Source organism: Mobula hypostoma, chromosome 1, assembly GCF_963921235.1.
Source record: "Mobula hypostoma chromosome 1, sMobHyp1.1, whole genome shotgun sequence".
NCBI classification, from domain to species: domain Eukaryota; kingdom Metazoa; phylum Chordata; class Chondrichthyes; order Myliobatiformes; family Myliobatidae; genus Mobula; species Mobula hypostoma.
In genome coordinates this window covers 73,705,068-73,725,221 of record NC_086097.1, presented here as the reverse complement: position 1 = coordinate 73,725,221, position 20,154 = coordinate 73,705,068, and the positions used below count along the sequence as shown (strand labels likewise).

General features: G+C 40.2%; 1 long non-coding RNA gene across 1 annotated transcript; it reads left to right on the top strand.

Moving 5' to 3' along the window:
- Window positions 1-9,770: 9,770 nt before the first annotated feature.
- On the top strand, window positions 9,771-15,397 carry LOC134357513 (uncharacterized). Its single transcript, XR_010020643.1, has 3 exons — window positions 9,771-9,946; window positions 10,421-10,503; window positions 11,475-15,397. It is a non-coding gene; the product is annotated as an uncharacterized LOC134357513 (long non-coding RNA).
- The last annotated feature ends 4,757 nt before the right edge of the window (window positions 15,398-20,154 follow it).

The window sequence follows — 20,154 nt, the reverse complement described above, 5'->3', positions numbered from 1 at the left end:
AGATGTTGGCGTGTTGGGATGAACAGTAGTTTTTGATGTACTCCAGATCATGATCTCTGGGGGCTTGCTATTGATTGCATGATGGGTGGTGGTGGTGGGGGGGGGACTGATGCTTTTTGCTGGAACAAGTGGGAGGAGGGGGAAGGGTTGATGCTTTGCTGCTGCTCCTGCATGGGAGGGGGGCTTTGGGGTTCTAATATTTTTCTGTCATTCATTCCTTTGGGTTAATTTTCTCTCTGCTTTGTGGATGTTTGCAAAGAGTAAGGATTTCAGGCTGAATACTGTATACATTCTCTGAAATTAAATTGAACCATTTAATACCACTAAATAAACGTTTCCTTGTACCAGAAGAGCACGATGTCTTGCAAGTGCAGTCTCAATTAGATGATTTTAAAAATCTTCTTGAAGATGTTGCTCAGCAACGTAACTTGCTGTTGTCTTTAATGCCAATCTCAGTGCAAGATAAGCAAACTAAAAGCTATGTAAATATTGATAAGCTTATTAATATAGTCACAGCAGAGGCTGAACAATGGTTGAAACAAACATGCAATGTTGCTGGAGGAAATGAAAATACTTACCAAACCTCAGGACATACTGTGACTACGTATAAACCTGATGATTTTTAGGATGACATGCATCCTGAAGACAGTGAGTCTAACGTGTGTGCAGCAGGTTCTATTGCTAGCACAGCATCCTGTGAATCTGATACTATCTCAGCTCATATTAAAATGGAAGCTGATTTAGCTGTGCAATGGACAAGACAACAAATATTGAGGGATAACGTGTGTTGGAGAAACAGAAAAACAGCTCTGGAGAAACTAGGAGTAGCTTAAGTGGCAGGAAGAAATTGCAACCAAGATGGCCAGAGTGAAATTGCCAAGCGTTTCAAGTGCTGAGGTGCTAAACATGCTCCAGCAGGACAGTTCTATGGTGAGAGTTCCTATGATTACAAGGCACAGAGAAAATCCAACATACTCGATGTCAATGTTCCCCAAAAGTTAATGAGCCACAAGTTTGGACCCCAACGGGCCATTTAGCACGTTCATTGTCAGCCTCACCAAGGAGGCACTCTGAACCTATGCCGTATCTAATAGCACACGGTGCTTCTGAGGACATCAATTTACAGTATGCTGACACTCATGTTTCAGATGATAGTGGTGTAAATAGAGTGCTGGAGGCCACAAGGACACAAAAGGAAATAGCAAGCTTCGTGATGCAACAATGCATTGCATCTCTGCTTAAAAGAGAGATTCAAATCTTCAATGGTGACCCATCGCAGTATCATTCATTTATGAGAGCTTTCAAGAATAGCTTTGAAGGCAAGACTGATGATTATGGTGATTGACTCTATTTAGTCGAACAGTTCGCTGAAAGTTACCATAGAGAACTTGTCCAAAGTTACCAGCTAGCCAGCCTGGGGGAAGGATACCTAAAGGCCAAAGCTTTATTACAGGAACATTTTGGTGATGAGCAGAAAGTTGCTGCAGTCTACATGGAAAAGGTTCTTTCTTGGTTGCATATCAAGTCAGAAGACAGTCCTTTTTTAGAGGCTGTTGCAATGCCAAGGAAAAAGTGCAGGACATATGTGAGCTGGACATGCCTGCTAATATGATGATTGTTGTAAAGAAATTGCCCCATAAGCTTAGGGGAAACTGGAGATTGAACTGAACTGAACTGAATTGACTGTATCACCTACATCCTTCAAATACATGAGGAGTAACAATCCTTACATTACATCTCCGTTCAAGGGTGCAATGTGCAATTATAGTAACTTATAATAAATATTATGTACAACAGGATAGTCAATATAACAGAAATACAGTCACATCAGCATGAATTAAGCAGTCTGATGGCTTGGTGGAAGGAGCTGTCCTGGGACCTGTTGGTCCTGGCTTTTATGCTGTGGTACTGTTTCTTGGATGGTAGCAGCTGGAACAGTTTGTGGTTGGGGTGACTTGGGTTTCCAATGATTCTTTGGGCCCTTCTTACACACCTGTCTTTGTAAATGTCGTAAACAGTGGCAAGTTCACAACTACAAATGCGCTGGGCTGTCCACACCATTCTCTGCAGAGTCCTGCGATTAAGGGAGGTACAGTTTCCATACCAGGCAGTGATGCAGCCAGTCAGGATGCTCTCAATTGTGCCCCTGTAGAAAGTTCTTAGGATTTGGGGGCCCATACCAAACTTCCTCAACCGTCTGAGGTGAAAGAGACGCTGTTGTCCCCTTTTCACCACACAGCTGGTGTGTACAGACCATGTGAGGTCCTCGGTGATGTGGATGCTGAGGAACTTGAAGCTTTTCACTCTCTCAACCCCAGATCCATTGATGTCAATAGGGGTTAGCCTGCCTCCATCCCTCCTGTAATCCACAACCAGCGCCTTTGTTTTTGCAACATTGAGGGAGAGGTTGTTTTCTTGACACCACTGTGTCAGAGAGATGACTTCTTCCCTGTAAGGCCACCTTGTTATTGTTTGAGATAAGGCCAATCAATGTAGTGTCGTCGGCAAATTTAATTAGCAGATTGGAGCTGTGGGTGGCGACACAGTCATGGGTATACAGGGAGTAAAGGAGAGGACTCAGTACGCAGATCTGAGGGGGTCCTGTATTGATGGTCAGAGGGTTGGAGGTGAGGGAGCCCACTCTTATCACCCGCTGCTGGCAGAATCAGTTCTTTTCCAATTGTATGGGCTTTCCAGATTTGACAATGAGCAATGAAATGATGTATGAAGCACACAAACTATCTCTATTTTGTTGTGAAGTGCTGGCAAACATATTTTGGAGTGTTTTTCCATTCCTGAAAGTTCTCACAAAGTGACTGAAAATAAACCAAGTTCTTGTTTGCTTTATCAAAGTGTATTCTCTTCAAATGTTCAAGGATGATATTATTGCTTCATTTGAAAAATCAATTTTCACACAACAGACAAATTTTCTGCTGCTGGTTGTTTGGTGCTGGTATAAATCCATATTTCAGATACTCCACACTTGACTGTCTACACTTCCTTTTCATTTGATCTGCTTCGGCTATTTTCATTATGGATTAGCGACCATGGTCAGTCACCTGTTGTTTAAGTCCAACCTCAAGTATGACAATCAATAAAGGGAAAGTTAAGATGTCATCATAGCTCAGGCAAAACCTGACTCTCCTCCGAAGGTACATAAAGCGGGGCAGCAAAATCAGCAAAATCTTGGTTGTGCCGTGGGCTAGAGAAATGAAGTCAAGACCATTCAAAAGGAGGGATTCTGAACTTTAACCCATTGAACACCATACCCTGATTCACAGGAACTGAGTCGCTGCATGATTAGAGTATGGGAATCATATTAGCTAACACTGTACTACGACAATAATGTATGGGCTGGCTAAGGAAGTCACACATTCTACAGTCCATATTTCTCATAACATGCCAAATACAGACGTGTCATGTTGCTTTTCAACAAATACAACATGCTAATCTTTGTGCAAGTTAAAGTCCCTCTTGACAACATTCCATTCTTACATAGTTCATTGCTTTAATTAGATAATGGAATAGATGGCTTTGGTGCCAAGTTTGCAGATGATATGACGATTGGTGGAGGGGCAGGTAGTGTTCAGGAAATGGGTAGGCTGAAGAAGGACTTGGACAGATTAGGAGAATGGGCAAGAGAGTGGCAAATCAAATACAATGTTGGAAAATGCATGGTCATGCACTTTGGTAGTAGAAATAAATGTGCAGACTATTTTCTAAATGGGGAGAAAATCCAAAGATCTGAGATGCAAAAGAACTTGGGAGTCGTTGTGCAGAACAGCCTAAACGTTAACTTGCAAGCTGAGTTGGTGGTGAGGATGGCAAGTGCAACAGTAGCATTGGTAGCATTCATTTCAAGAGGTCGAGAATACAAGAGCAGGAATGTGATGCTGAGGCTTTATGAGGCACTGGTGAAGCCTCACCTTGAGTATTGTCAACAGTTTTGGGCTCCTCATCTAAGAAAAGATGTGCTGGCATTGGAGAGAGTTCAGAGGAGGTTCACAAGGATGATTCTGGGGATGAAAGGGTTATCATACGAGGAACCTTTGATGGCTCTGGGTCAGTACTCACTGGAATTTAGAAGAATGAGGGGGGATCTCATTGAAACCTTTTTGAATGTTGAAAGGCCTAGACAGAGTAGATGTGGAAAGAATGTTTCCCATGGTGGGAGAGTCTAGGACAAGAGGGCACAGTCTCAGGATAGAGGGGTGTCCATTGAAAACAGATGTAGAGAAATTCCTTTAGCCGGAGGGAAGTGAATTTGTGGACCTTATTCCCACAGGCAGCTGTGGAGGCCGGGTTGTTGGGTGTATTTAAGGCAGAGCTTGATAAGTTCTTGATTGGACATAGCATCGAAGGTTGTGGGGAAAAGGTCAGGCAGAGGGGTTGAGGAGGGGAAAATAGGATCAGCCATGATTGAATGGTGGAACAGACTCGACGGGCCAAATGGCCTAATTCTGCTCCTATGTCTTATTGCCTTATGGTGTAGTTATTTTCTTAATTAACTCTTGTTCAATTTAAATGAGACAGTTCCTTTGCGATGTTTGCATTTTAGTTGTCATGGCAATGATTTAGACCTTAAATTTTAACATTTTTGTGCATAATCATTTAACAAATGTTAGTTATTTTCATTTTTTAAGATAATATTTCAATTTCAGTCTCAGTCACTTCCAGATATGACCATTATGCACTTCCCTAATAAGTGCATCCTGGCAAAATAGCTTGAATTGATGCCAGCTTCTAGCAAACTTGACAATGTGACAGTGTGGTGACACAAAGATGATGAAATCATTAAAGTGAGTAAACAGCTTACATTTGTGCATGAGCTCAAATAAATACAGGTTATATATATATCATAAGTATTCCTCCCTCATTGTGCACAGTTTTTGGGTGCAATCTTGTTTGCTCCCCACACATTAAGTTCCCTATAGTGCACTAATCTCTTGAAACCAGTTTGCTGAGAAGGAGAAAATCACAGGTGTAACTCTGGTTTTTAACCGCATGTGTTGTGTACACTCTGGAGGTTGCTGCTAGATTTCCACTGTTAAAATAATCAGCAATGAGAATCTTGTCTTTCATGTCCCTGCAATTCCAGCCCATTAAAAAATAACACTCTAATCATCAATTGAGTTTACTTTAGTAACAATTTAGGTAAAGATAATGAACTGGATGGCATTTTTGCTCTATTTTAAATGATTTTTTTTAGTTTTTTGTAATAATTAGTTATGATTATCAGCTGCAATAACATTTACAGAACACTGAGATTAATTAATAGATACTGCAAATAGGGAGATAAGTTTCATTTAAAATACTTTTCATGGATATTTCACAGATTGAAAAGATGCTACTAGACTATAAATTTCTGTGTATTGGAGAGATTACCAGAAATCCCAATTCTCCATGGAGGAAAGAGTTATCCAAAGAGTAATGCCCAGAATCTTTTGAATGAATAAAATCATTTCTTACAAAGAATAGTGAAAGTTGCCAGCTGTCTACTACCAGCACTCTGAATATGATGAGCTATGACTTTCTGTATTGTTGATATGATCTACTTGCTACAGTAGGCCTTGGCTTTCTGCTTCCATCACTCAATAACCAAGCTCAAAGCAGTTCAGATATGCCTAATCAAGGGAGCACACAAACCCAGGAGTTTATTCATAACGCAAACAACAGGAATTCTGCAGATGCTGGAAATTCAAGCAACATATATCAAAGTTGCTGGTGAACGCAGCAGGCCAGGCAGCATCTGTAGGAAGAGGTGCAGTCGACGTTTCAGGCCGAGACCCTTCGTCAGGACTTCCTTCAGTTAGTCCTGACGAAGGGTCTCGGCCTGAAACATCGACTGCACCTCTTCCTACAGATGCTGCTTGGCCTGCTGCGTTCACCAGCAACTTTGATGTATGTTGTTAGTTTATTCATAACCCTGAATACTTCCAGTGAGATGAGTTTTCCAAATAGTGCTCAAAAGTTCAGAACAAAGAAAGAAGTGCAAGTCCTGAAATTTGCTGCCTGGTAACTGCAAGCAGTTTCCAGCTACACTCAATGGCTCAACTCGACGTTGCCCAATACTGAACGAAGAATTTGTGGAAGTTCCCTAGCATATCCATAGCTAGGAAACTTCAGGTTACAGCTGGGGCAATGATTATGAACACATTTATTTGAACAGCAAATGTAGGTCTGCAAGAATGTTAAGTTCTCCCTAGCCAATCCACCCGATCATTAAGGAAGCTCATGCCACAGTTGACCTTGTTGCTGGGCTCCAGGGCCAACCCAGTTAGCATAATCAGCTATATATACTTGCAATAATACACAGTTTTATTATTGTGTTATAATGTTCTGCTGCTGCACAACAACAAATTTCACAACATATGCCAGTGATATTATAGCTAATTCTATTTCTGATTTTGACCCTCACCAACTTTTAGAAGACCATAAGATATAGAAGCAGTATTTGGCCATTTGGCCCATTGAGTCTGCTCCACCATTTAATCATGACTGATCCAGTTTTTCTCTCAGCCTCAATCTTGCCCTGACCAATCAAGAATCTATCAACCTCTGTCTTAAATATACTTAATGATTTGGCCTCCACAGCTGCCTGTAGCAACAAATTCCACGGATTCACCACTCTGGCGCAGCACAGAAAGCATCCTATTCATAGGCATCACGGCTTGATCTGGCAACTGCAAGAAATGCAGAGATTTGTGGACAGGACCCGCAGATCATGGAAACCAGCTTCCTCTCCATGGACCATGACTACACTCCTCACTGGCATGGTGCAGCAGGCTCTTTTCTCCCCTTTCCCACCAAGCAGAAGATTAAAAAGTTTGACAGCTTGTCCAGCAGGCTCAAGGTCAGCTTCTTTCCCACTAATATGAGACTAATTTCCCACTAATATATGGTTCTCTAGTCAAAAAAAGACGGATTCTTGACTTCTCAGTCTCGTCATGACCTTTAATCTATTGCTTACCTGCACCACGCTTTCTCCATGCCTCTAACACTTTATTGTGCACTGTTATTATTTTACCTTTTACTACCTCAAAGCACTGTTGTAACGAATTGATCTGTATGAATGTGACAATGTGAAATTGTCCACTCCGACAGGAAAACTAACAAAGTACACTGTTTAAATGATGAGGGATTGCAGAACACTGAGGTGCAGAGGGATCAAGTGCATCATTCACAAAAAGCTATTATGCAAGAAAGTAATTAGCAAAGGGCAGCAAATTAACAGAATGATGTTTGCTCAGAAGTGCATAATATTAGACTTTTTTTAATTTAAGGATGGATGTTAATGTATTGCAGTTCAAATGTTTACTAGACTGAATGCATCATTTACTCAATAGTTGTTTCTTTTAATACCCAAGGAAGCAGTGCTTAAGGCAGGGGAAGACAGACTCTGAATAATTTTGGGGTTGTAAAATCACCACCAATAGACTGGAGTGCAGACTGAGGTTACCATCAGATCAGCTGTGATCTTACAAAATGATAGGGAAGGAATGGCCCAATTAATTTAATATTTTATCTAATCTTATTGTTTTTATTACAAATATTCACGCATTTGATGTATCTGCTTCAAACAATGGACAATATATGCCTTCTGACAATTCATTTGCAGGATCCCTTTTTGGAAAATGTTATATTAAATGGTAAATAGTAAAACGAGAAGGCTGAGCAAAATGCACCATGAATGGAGAGTGGTACACAATAGTTTGTTAATGTAAGTTGAGCTGTAAACACAAAAAAATATAGAACATAGACAATGTACAGCACATTACAGGCCCTTACGCCCTTTATGTTGTGCCAACCATGTAACCTACTCTAGAAACTGCCTAGAATTTCTCTACCGCATAGCCCTCTATTTTTCTAAGAGTCTCTGAAAAGACCCTATTGTGTCCACCTCTACCACCTTTGCTGGCAGTGAAAGCTTATCTCCGACATCCCCCTTGTACCTACTTCCAAGCACCTTAAAACTGAGCTCCCTCGTGTTAGCCATTTCAGCCCTGGGAAAAAGCCTCTGGCTATCCACACGATCAATGTCTCTCATTATCTTATACACCTTGATCAGGTCACCTCTCATCCTCCGTCACTCCAAGGAGAAAAGGCCAAGTTCACTCAACCTATTCTCATCAGGCACACTCTCCAATCCAGGCAACATCCTTGTAAATCTCCTCTACACTCTCTATAGCATCCACATCCTACCTGTAATGAGGTGACCAGAACTGAACACAGCTCTGGTTAAGGTCACACAGCTCTAAAGTGTCTGTGTGCTTGAGGAAAAGTTCATAAATAGAATGTTTGTAAATCAAGGGAACTACATCACTTTTTCCCCTTACAAATAGCTTTAATAATACATTTTGTGAAAGAATCTCATCTGTCAAGTACTGTTTGCCTTTATCTTATGCAAACCAGTGATTCTGTGCACTTCCAAATGCCAATTAGTATGATCTTCTGAGTTTGTCCTCAATTGACTGAGGTTTCAATACCTAGATTAACCTTCTTAAGTACAGCTATTATCATCTTGTTTCATAGAGTTCTTTGCTCCTCTAAGAAGGATTGAGGCTTGTGTCTTCTCTCTCATCTTTGACTAAAACAAACTTGGATTCATGCCACCAGGGCTCATCTCATTGCTTATCCACTTTTTTTTAATATCAAAACCAACTTGCTCCCTACAATTACATCTGTTTTCCATACTTCAAAAAAACATAGCTCAATAATCTCACTTCAACCTACATTTGTAAAGTACAATATGTTCATATCCAATATTCATTTCATGCCGTTTCTGCTTTCATTCCACAGTGACCTTCAATTTTTCTTTTACTTTCAAATGAAGTAAGTGCTTCTGAGAATCTTCTTAATTCCTTACTGTTTATGACTGACTTCTTCTTATACACTATGTAGCCTATCTAACAAAATGCTGGAGGAACTGAGCAGGTCAAGCAGCATTTACAGAAAGCCCTTCTAATCACTTTCCCTACTTTACAGCTGCTATCAGCTCATATGATTCACACTACCACCCCTGCCGACATACTCCACACCCTAATTCTGACCTTAGTTTTCTTTCAGTTAACGCCTGGAAATTCATATTTTTTGTGCACGTAAATAACATAACCCATATTTGCACCTTAATGTTAAAAGTTTTGTCACAATTTATGTGACATTAATACTTACTGTCCCCTTGGTCTGAATTTCCAGTACAATATTCTTAACTGTTACTAGTCATATTTTCTTACTGTCAAATTGAAACAATCGGTACCATAATTAATAATGTTTCTCAATTATTCTGTTTCTGTCCCTATCTCTCCCTTTCTCTCTACCCCCCATCTCTCTACTCTCCTCCCATCTGTCTCTCTCTTAAATCTCTGTCTCTCCCCATTGCTCTTCTCCCCCTCTCCTTCCTTCCACCCTCTTCCCTCCCCTGCCCTTTCCCCCTCTCTTCCCCCTCACTCTTCCCCTCTCACCATCTACCTACCTTCCCTCTCCCCTCTCCCTCTCCACCTTCCCTCACTCCACCCTCCTCTAACCCAACTCCCACCTCTCACACTCCCCCAATCTTACCCCCTCTCTCCCACCTTCTCCCTCCTCTCTGCCTTCTCCCCCCTTTCTCCCACCTCTCTTCTTCCTCTCCTTCTGTCTCTCCTCCTCTCCCTCAACCCCATCTCTTACCCTCCTTAATCCCTACTCTCGCCTCTTCCCCCTCTTTCCCCCAGCCTCAGTCTGTCTTGCTTCTGCCCACCCTCTCCCTTCTCTCGCCCGTCCCTTCATTAGCATGTTTACATGACACGACACGAGTTTTCTTTAACAAATGTCACTTCCTCTCCACTCCCTTCTCCTTCAGAAACCTCTTTGAAATCGACATATTTGCCTAAGCTTTTAGTTGCACTTCCTTATATTGCCTGCGACATAAAATCCACGTCTGTCCGATCAAGCCTCTGCCAGCATCTTGGTGAGTGTTTGTAAGCTGCTTTATATTTGCCAAGTTATAGTTGATGCGATTTGAACAATTTTAAATTATTATCCAACCCACATAAACTATGATATCTGTTTGGAAAAGATCTTTCGCTGGCATTTTCACTGCTTTCATCCAAGCAAATCAATGGGGGTGGGGGGGAGGTGTAGTAATCCAGGTTTAGAATTGTAAGATATATATGATATTTGCTCACTTTTCAGCCGAAAAAACATTGAGAGGTATGTGTATAGTCTGTAGAAATGTTCTTATTTTGCTTTGTGATGTCAGGCTGTTGTGTCACTTTGTTACTGTGACATCCTGACTCGGATATAATTATATTTTTGATTCAGTTGTAAATTGCCACGAGTGTTAGCAGTATATTAGCCAACTCTTTCAGTAAAGTTGTGTTACTTCTACTTTTAGTTGATTTTTTTCACTGCAGTGTCTCAATTTCCGTCATTAAATTATCAGGAAGGAACTGACTTCATAGTTTCATCAAAGGAACCCCACCTCTATTGCGACATTGGAATCTTTCGTATATTATTTAGTCAAAGGTAAATTCTTAGCAACTTACACTTAGATCCTCAATAATATAGATTCTATACTGTAAGAAGTTCGGACGCTGGATTTTTCTTAAATTAGAATGTGAGATTTTATTGGCTATCTTTATAGAAAAGACTACTATGCATAGTTGAATTGTATATTAAAGCTTGTGGAAGAAATTTAAATGGGTTTTGTAGATCCAACTTGAGAGTAATACGCATGATGAAAGTCAGGTCATTCAGCAAGGCTGAAAATAGGTGATATGATAAAAGAACAAACTAATTTCAGAATGGAGATGGGAGTGGAACAAAATGATTCAAGAACTTTAAATGTTTTCCGCGAGTCCACAAGTATTTTCTCCTCATTTGCCATGGCTGCAAGGTGTCAGCCTTTTATCTTATTTTGATTTCTTTTACAAAATATTCTCCTTAATCAAGTGAATGCATCACTAAGTATGATAGTGAATTAATGACATTATAATTTTCAATTTGGTCATTGTAATTTCAGCAAGAGTAGCACATAGGATTCCAGGGGTGCTACTTGGAGAAAGTGGTAGAGTTAATTTACATTATGATGTATGTGATATCACAGAACTTCCCTGGACAAGATTCCAAACCAAGTTACTTTGTTTTGCATGTATAATACATAAAAGATAGCTACTGGTCTATTGAAAATATAACAAAGAAAATGCACAGGTCAGTTCCTTGTAGGAGGATTTGAATCAGTAAATAAATCTTAACTTCAAATATTACTGTTCTGTTGACATTATACATATTGTGGAAAAATAAATTATTAAATTAAATAAAATAATTATGGGAAAAGTAATGGCAGTGTAAACTAGTGAGTGAATGGGTCATTCAGAAACGTATCTTCCATTACCTATAGGAATAATAATAACTTGTATAAGATTTGATATTCATGTCATTATTTAGTGTCAAGTGCATTTCATATGCATTAAAATTTTCTGTTTTCCTTACTGCAGTACTTGGAATTCAGTCAGATCCAGTCTACCAAGCTTCAGACCAACATGGTCAGCTGCAGGGAGATTTCCTGGTCGCTTTTCTGGCTCGTTGTGTTGCTCTTCATTGGCTGGCCGCTCAGCATATTCTTTGGGGGCTTCTATGGGTTTTTCTCACCACTGACTACATGCATTGGACTGGACCAGGTCACGGATATACTTCTAAAAGGTGCAAACGTGGGCAAATCCTGTGCTGAGAATATGAGATCAAGCAAAGCTCTCTGCTGAAAAGTGTTCAGTGAAAAAGATATTTCACCTCAACTGTGATCTGTCCACATCATCTCCCAGATTACTGTGGATCACACAATTCAAAATGCAGTCACAGAACTCTCCCTTGTGCTTCTGATCTCAACAAAGGGGTGTAGGTTTTTCCTTATTTCTTATATGGCATTTTAAGCAGAATAAAATCTATTCTAAATTACTTCTGATTAATATTCTAATAAATGGCCATCCTTTCAAATATACCAAATGGTGCCTTCAATGGTTCTCAAAATCCTAATTTATGAAAAAAAAAACTATCTTATTGTTTCCATGAAATCTTAATATAATTAAGATCTTTAAAAGGTTTCATTTGCTCCAGATCCAACAGGAGGAATAACTGGGCGATTATGGCCAAAGGTGATGTCTCATCAGAAAACAGATAATATCATCCGAGGAAGATCATGAATTAAAGTATGACATAATATATCTTACTCCAATACAGTATTATTAAAGCACTCTTAAGTACGTTATTTTCTAAATAAATAGTGGTTTTCAATGTTAGCAGAATTTTCCCCCTTCTGACAGAGGTTATGGCTTTTATTATATTGGGCAGTGCAATATCAGACATTAGCCCCACAGCACTTTAATTTAGGGAGGGGATTCCCAGCCAGTTCTACCCAGGTACAAATCTCTTTCTGCCTACTACCTCACAGATCCTACATGGGAAGTGAACTCAGGCCATTGGAATGCAGTTCTTATGGCTTATAAATCTTCAAGATCAAACTATGTGAAAGTTCACTGAAATGTCACTGTCATTTTGAGAAGGTACATTGTCTTTTATTCTATTGATGCAGAGGGTAGAAATAGGAGCAAATTGTACAGAATAAAGTTATTTTATACCAAGAATGATCAAGCCTTTCAAACAGTTTGCACACCTACATACAGCAGAGTCTCTGCGGTCAATCTAAGCCTAGGGATTCTGAAGAATGGTTAAATTTTTCCTCTTTTTATTAGTGTTTGAAAAATAGTTCAATCTTGGAGTGTAGTTGTGATGCATTCCACATTGAATTGCACAATATCTGGAAGTGCAAACCAATTCCTGCCAAGAGTCAAGTTAATGTGATCATGTAATTTGCATCAATGTAATTAATTAGCACTGATAATATGATCTTTGCCTCCACTTAAACTAACTCACACTGTTCTGATGCATCCTGTCAGTGGACACTCACAGAGCAAACTTGTCTCTGGGCAGGACTCAGCCCAGGAGTGGAAACACCCTTAGGGAGCCTTCCTTACTCACTTCCTCTCCTTCAGGCTCCCCATCAATCAGCCTCACCCCTGACTCCAATAATCTCCTCTCCGTCCCAATCCCACCCCCCACCCTGATTCTGGCTCCACCTGTTGCACATTCCACGACAGCTCCTGACTGAGGTATCAGCTTGATCCCCATCCTTAACCTCTGCTGGAAGCTCAGCCCAGTTACTGCCTCTCATCTGACATAATCTCTCAATCCTACTCTGATCCCAGACTTGCCAGGTGAGCACCTTACAATAGCATAGTCTACCTTCTGCATCAGCTTTGCACATTTAAATAAGAGGCTTTGTTACTAATGGTGCATTGAATTGAAGTGAGTTTTGAATGTCTAACAGATCACTAGAGTATAGAACGGTCCATTGAACTGGAGAAAGTTTTACATGGTGTGTTTATTTAAAAAGGGAAACATCAAACATTAAGTTATGGGCAATTTATCAGAAAAAAAAGCAATAAACGGACAATAAGTTGCCATCTTAACAGAGGAAAGATTATAAATGAGTTTCAATCTGACTTTTGGAACAAAATATCCTGTCTGTTGAACCTTGTCAAACCTTGTGAAAGTATTAATCAGTGGTCAGAAGCATAGGCAGTGTCTTGATTTACAAGACAACTAACAAGGTTTCTCACAAAACCTGTCCCAAATACACACATCTATTGGGTGCAGATTTTGAGTTGGGCTAGGAACTGATCTTATATGGTATTAATTCCTTTCCTGGGGTCTTCATCAGGTAAAACCTGACCATCTTTATCGTAGATCTTGGATGAAAGTGTTAAAAAATTCAATTCAAGTTCAGAGACAACAATCAGATATGTCGGCATCTAAGGCCCTTAAATGAAATCAAATATTGGAGAAATATCTAAGTGAAATGAGTGAACTGGATGCAAGTCTGTCTTTTAATTGGTATCATTTTAATTAGTACGATTGGAAGTATCCACTGGACACTGCCTCAAGAAGGAAACATTTGTCATCAAAGACCCTAACTATCTGGGTCAAACCATCCTTTCATAACTAACATCAGGCAAGGCATTTGGGTAGATATGTACTTGTGCAAGTGACAGTAAACTTGACTTTCATGTATGCAAATTTATTCCTAACAAACTTCATAACTGCATCTTACTGTAGGTAATTACCATGCTTAAAACTGTTGAGTAGAAGAACACCATTTTGACACCACTCATGAATTAGCAAAAGCTCTTGATTAAGTGCTATAACACCTCTGTCAGGATGTCTTCGTTGAATATAGCTCAGCATTTAACACCATCACTCCCACAGTTCTGATTGATAAGCTACAGAACCTGGGCCTCTGTACCTCCCTCTGAAATTGTATCCTCGATTTTCTAACCAAAAGACCACAATCTGTGCAGATTGGTGATAATATCTCCTCCTTGCTGACAACACTGGCTACCTCAGGGGTGTCTGCTAAGCTCACTGTTCTACTCCCTCTATACCCATGACTGTGTGGCTAGGTATGGTTCAAATAGCAGCTATAAATTTGCTGATACAACAGTTGTTGGTAGAATCACAGATGGAGATGAGAGGGTGTACAGGAGTGAGGTATACTAGCTAGCTGAGTGGTGTCACAGCAACAATCTGGCACTCAACGTCAGTAAGACGAACGAGCTGATTGAGGACTTCAGGAAGGGTAAGACGAAGGAACACATACCAATCCTCATAGAGGGATCAGAAGTGGAGAAAGTTCGCAATTTCAAGCTCATGGGCGTCAAGATATCTGAGGATCCAACCTGGTCCCAACATACTGATGCAGCTATAAAGAAGGCAAGACAGCAGCAGCAGCAGCTATATTTTATTAGGAGTTTGAAGAAATTTGGTTTGTCAATTGAAACACTTGAAAATTTCTATAGATGCACCATGAAGAACTTTCTGACTGACAGGCTGCATCACTGTCTGATATGGGGCGGTGGGGGTGGTACTGCACAGCACTGAAAGAAGCTATGAAATTTGTAAAATTAGTCAGCTCCACCTTGTGTACTAACCTCTGTAGTATCCAAGATATCTTCAAGGAGTAGTGTCTCAGAAAGATGGCATCAATTATTAAAGACCCCCATTCCCTAGAACATGCCCTCTTCTTATTGTTACCATATGGTAGGAGGTATAGAAGCCTGAAGGTACACACTCAGTGTTTCAGGAACAGCCTCTTCCCCTCTGCCATTTGATTCTTAAATGGACATTTAACCCATGAACACTACCTCACTTTTTAAAAATATATATTATTTCTGATTTTGCACTTTTTGATCTATTCAATGTACATATATAATTACTGTAATTGGTTTACTTATTATTATATTTTCTTTCTATATTATCATGTATTGCATTGTACTGCTGCTGCTAAGTTAACAGATTTCACGACACATGCCGGTGATAATAAACCTAATTGTGATTCTGATTCTGATCTTTCCATGATGATCAAGTAAAAAAGTGGGAATATTATTCTGACCTGGTACAAGAGAGGGTCATTCTTCAAACCTCTCTTTCGAGAAAGGGGATTTGGAAGGGGCCTAGTACACAGATACACAGATATGATTCAGTTAATCCAATAGGTTTAGAAAAGGAGAGGCTCTTTGCAAAGATAAAGATGTTTGAAGACAGTATTAAATTCAGTCCTTGTAAATGAGCTATTCAATCAAGTTAGGTCAGTAGAACAAAGAATGCTAAAAATACTGTGCAAATCAAGCCACATCAAAGAAAGGCCTGTTAGGAGTATTGGCAGAGGATAGATAGTCTTTTTCCGGGATGAAAATGTGAAATAATAGAGGGCATGGTTTAAGGTGAGAGGGGAAAAATTTAAAGAACATTCACAAGATGTTTTATACAGATACTGGTGGGTACATGGAGCATGCTGCCCAGAGGAGGTGTTAGAGGCAGACTGGATAGCAAAAATTGAGAAGCATTGACCAGTTGACCAGTGGTTCACAAGTATTTTTGGGCTACTGCCCTCTTGGCTCCCAGACCCAGGCATTTCCCCCTCCCTATCCGGCCCTTACATAAAAACTATAAAGGATTTTGATTTATGATGCACAGTGAAAAGAACATAGGAACAGCAAATTCAAAGCAGCGACAAATAATTGCAAAAATTATTCAAATCTATTTAAAGCTCCAAATAAAATTACTTATTTAATTATAGTAAAAACAAATTTTATCAACAATTTCAGAGCATACATTAGTAGTCCAACTATTCACTACTTCATTACTTTTTCACTCTCAATGAGACGGATGGGCTTGGTGCAGCTGATATCATTTTGACATCAGGCTGAACATCACTCAGAAGTCTTAGATCCCCACATTCAGTAACTTGCAGTCTGCTTCAATGCTTTGAAAGAAGTTGGACAACAACACTGAAAACACAACTCCACTAAATACAAACACAAGAAATTCTGCAGATGCTAGAAATCCAAAGCAACACACACAAAATGCTGGAGGAGCTCAGCAAGTCAGGCAGCATCTGTGGAAATGAATAAACAGATGATGTTCCTAGCCGAGTCCCTTCTTCAGGACTGGAAAGGAAGGGGGAAGACAGCTCTTTTGTCTTCTTTAATATTTCAGTAATGTGTGTGTGTGTGTATAGTTGATGAAGCATTCCAATTCATTTAAATAATTCATTATAGGTTATATGTGTAAATATATGAATTGCATACATCATCACACTACCACATGATATGTGCATCTTTCACTTAAAGTAAAAATGAAGTTGGACTCTCATTATGGACACCTGTGACTTCCTTTGAAGTAGTTGAATGTTTTAAAGTTACAAAACATAACAGCGGTGACAAGGTATTTCTAAAATGAATCTGAGACAGCTATCGACATGTTGAAGAAGTTTGAGTACAAAACAAATGTAGCGAGGAACACTGAGTGGAAAACACAGGCCAGCACGTGCAGAGATGGTTGTTTAAAAACAGTGCAGCACAGCACCTGTTCTTTGGAAGGGAAGACACAATCATATTTTAAAAAGTAAGACAGAAAATGGAAGAATTCACCGGTTTATAAAGAGTGAGTACCGGGTGATCATCATCATCATCATCATCAGGTACCATGCCCAGTGTGAGCTTTGACTGCCATGGCCCACACACTCCTGTTTCGGGTCACATGGATCAATTCATTGGTATTCATTTCCAGTTCTCTGGCTGCTGTCTCCATCACCATTTGTCTTTGTTTTCCTCTTGCTTTCTTCCCTTCAATCTTTCCCATAATTACCATGCATTCTAACTCCTCTTTCCTAATCACATGTCCAATGAAGTTACATTGCCTTTTCATGAACTCATACATTATATTTCTTCTTATGTTTGCTCTGTTCATGACGTCCTCATTAGATACTCATTTTGTCCATGATATTCTTTGCATCCTCTTCAAAAACCACATCTCTGCTGCTTCATTTCCTCATGTTACTAGATATTGTCCAACATTCTGAGCCATACAGCATAACCGGATAAATGTAACATTTCAGTACTCTGAGGTGGGTTGTCATGCCTAGTTTAGTATTGGTCAGTATACTACCGGGTGATGATAATAATTGAAACAAAAAGCCGAAATGGTTGGCAACATCGGGAAGATTGATGCAGTTGATTACACAACAGATAACTGGATATTATGTTCTGAGCAAATTCAACAGCATTTTGAAGCAAATGAAATAACCAATGAGAAGCAAATACCAATTTTGCTGAGTGCATTGGATTTAAAGGCATACAGTTTGCTTCAAAGTTTAACTGCTCCAAGCAAAGAAGCAGAAACATGTTTTGCTGATATTGTCAAAGTAATGCAGGAACATTTAGAACCATAGTCATCGTTGATTGCAGAATGCTTTTACTTTCATAAGTGGAATCAAAAAGAAGGGGAGTCCACTTCAGTATACGTGGCTGAATTGAAAAGATTGACCAAGCATTGTCAATTCAGTAAGGGGATTAATGATGTACTGAGAGACTGTTTAGTTTGTGGAATCTTGCAAGAGAGCATTCAAAAACAGCTCCTAAAAACCGCTGTTGCAATGGAAACCACAGAGAGACAACTGATTTGCAGTCAGGAATAAAAGTGAGTGTGAACAAAATTGCAATGTCTAAACAGAAACCAGCCTGGCTGAACAAATTGTGTTACCATTGTGGTAGGAGATCACATACACCAGACCAATGCAAATTTAGAGGCAAAACTTGTAGAAAATGCAACAAATAGGACACATACAAGAAGCATGTTGGGCAGACAAAAATAAACGTACAGCACAGAGAAGAAAAAATCTCTCTTGCGAGTTGTGAGAAGGCAAGAAGATCTCCAGTGTCTGACAACTACAACTGCGAGAAGTGCATCCAGCTGCAGCTTCTAGCAATCCATGTTAAGGAGTTGGAGCTGGAACCGGGTGAACTCTGGATCATTCAGGAGGCTGAGGGGATAATAGATAGGACAACATAGAGAGGTAGTTACACCCAAGGTGCAGGGCACAAGAAACTGGGTGATAGTCAGGAAGGGAAAAGAGATAAAGAGCCAGTGCAGAGTACTCCTGTGGCAATCCCGCAAAACAAGCATATCACTTTGGATACTATTGGGAAGGATGACCTAGCAGAGGAAAGTCACAGCGGTCCAGTCTCTGGCACTGAGTCTGGCTCTGTGACTCAGAAGAGAAGGGAGAAGTGGCACGCTGTGGTGATAGGGGAATCATTAGCTAGGGGGACAGAAAGGAGGTTCTGAGGATGAGAATGAGATTCTCTGATTGTTGTTACCTCCTCAGTGATAGGATCTGGGACATCTTTTGGATTGAGTCCTCAGAATTCTTAAGCAGGAGGGTGAACAGCCAGAGGTTACGGTCCATGTAGGTACCAATGACATGGGTAGGAAGAGTGACAAGGTTCTGCAAAGGGAGTTCGAGGACTTAGGTGCTAAATTAAAGGGCAGGACCTCCAGGGTTGTGATCTCAGGATACTAATGCTACTTGCTAATGAGGCCAGAAATAGGAAGATTACACTGTTTAACACATGGCTAAGGTGTTGGTGTAGGAGGGAGGGCATAAGATTTTTGGATTATTGGGCTCTCTTCCAGGGAAGTTGAGACCTGCACAGAAGAGATGGTTTGCACCTGAACTGGAAGGGGACTAATACCCTAATGGGAAGGTTTGCTAATGCTACACGGTGGGGTTTAAACTAGAGTTGCAGGGGGCACAGGAACCAGAGTACCAGAACAGTTAGTAGAGATGTTGTGGAGTCAGATGTTGGTAAGACCTCAGACAAAGTCAGGAATCAAAAGGATGAACATGGTGCGACTAGTGTCCTTAGCTGCATATACTTTAATGCAAGAAGTATCGTAGGAAAGGCTGATGAGCTCAGGGCATGGATCAACACCTGGAATTATGATATCATAGCCATTAGTGAAACTGGGTTGCAGGATGGGCGGGTCTGGCAGCTCAATATTCCTGGCTTCCGTTATTCCAGTCGTGACAGAGCGGGAGGGATTAAAGGAGGAGGGGTGGCGTTACTAGTCAGGAAAAAGATCATGGCAGTGCTCCATCAGGACAGACTGGAGAACTCCTATAATGAGGCGGTATGGGTGGACTGAGAAATTTGAAAGGTATGATCACGTTAATGGGGCTACAGTACATTACAGACCACCTAACATTCTGAGGGAATTAGAGGAACAAATTTGTAGAGAGATCACACTCTGTTGCAAGAAACATAAGGTTGTTACAGTAGGTAATTTTAACTTTCCATATACTGACTGGGACTCCCATACTGTAAAAGGACTAGATGGGATAGAGTACGTCAAATGTGTTCAGGGAAGTTTCCTTATCAGGATGTAGAATTCCCAATAAGAGAGTGTGCGATACTTCATCAGCTATTAGGGAATGAGACAGGCCACATGACAGAATTTTGTGTAGGGGAACACTTTGCATCTAGTGATCACAATGCTATTAGTTTCAGAGTAAATATGCAAAAAGATAGGTCCGGTCCATGGGTTGAGGTTCTAAATTGGAGAAAGGCCGATTTTGATGGTATCAGAAATTATCTGGCAAGGATTGTTTGGGAAAGGCTGTTTTCTGGCAAAGGTATACTTGGTAAGTGGGAGGCCTTCAAATGTGAAATTTTGAGAGTACAAAGATTGCATGTATTTGTCAGAATAAAAGGTAAAGATAGC